This window comes from Coturnix japonica, chromosome Z (genome assembly GCF_001577835.2).
Source record: "Coturnix japonica isolate 7356 chromosome Z, Coturnix japonica 2.1, whole genome shotgun sequence".
NCBI classification, from domain to species: Eukaryota; Metazoa; Chordata; class Aves; order Galliformes; family Phasianidae; genus Coturnix; species Coturnix japonica.
The window spans coordinates 35,051,052-35,051,695 of NC_029547.1; positions in this window are offsets into that span (position 1 = coordinate 35,051,052).

Genomic DNA, 644 nt, shown 5'->3' on the forward strand with positions numbered 1-644 from the left:
TATATACTTTCCATAGTCTTTGGATCAGAATATTGAATTAATTAAGTACAGTCACAGGTATTTAAGCTATCAGGAATTGACTCTAAGAAATAATCAGTCATTCACAGGACCATGTTGTTCCCCAGGACTTTCATTTTACAATGCAAACCAAAACTTACTCTTCTTTAGGATTAAAAAGGAAGGAAGGAAGGAAGGAAGGAAGGAAGGAAGGAAGGAAGGAAGGAAACGGGGAGGGAGAAGGAGAGGAAGAGAGGAAGAGAGGAAGAGAGGAAGAGAGGAAGAGAGGAAGAGAGGAAGAGAGGAAGAAAGAAAGAAAGGAAGAAAGAAAGGAAGAAAGAAAGGAAGAAAGGAAGGAAGAAAGGAAGAAAGAAAGAAAGAAAGAAAGAAAGAAAGAAAGGAAGGAAAGGAAAGAAAGGAAGGAAAGAAAGAAAGGAAAGAAAGGAAAGAAAGAAAAAAGAAGGAAAGAAAGAAAAAAGAAAGAAAAGAAAGAAAGAAAGAAAGAAGAAAGAAAGAAGAAAGAAAGAAAGGAAAGAAAGAAAGAAAGAAGAAAGAAAGAAGAAAAAAGAAAGTGAAAGAAAGAAAGAAAGAAAGAACAGAAAGAAAGGAAAGAAAGAAAGAAAAGAAAGAAAGAAAGAAAAAAGAAG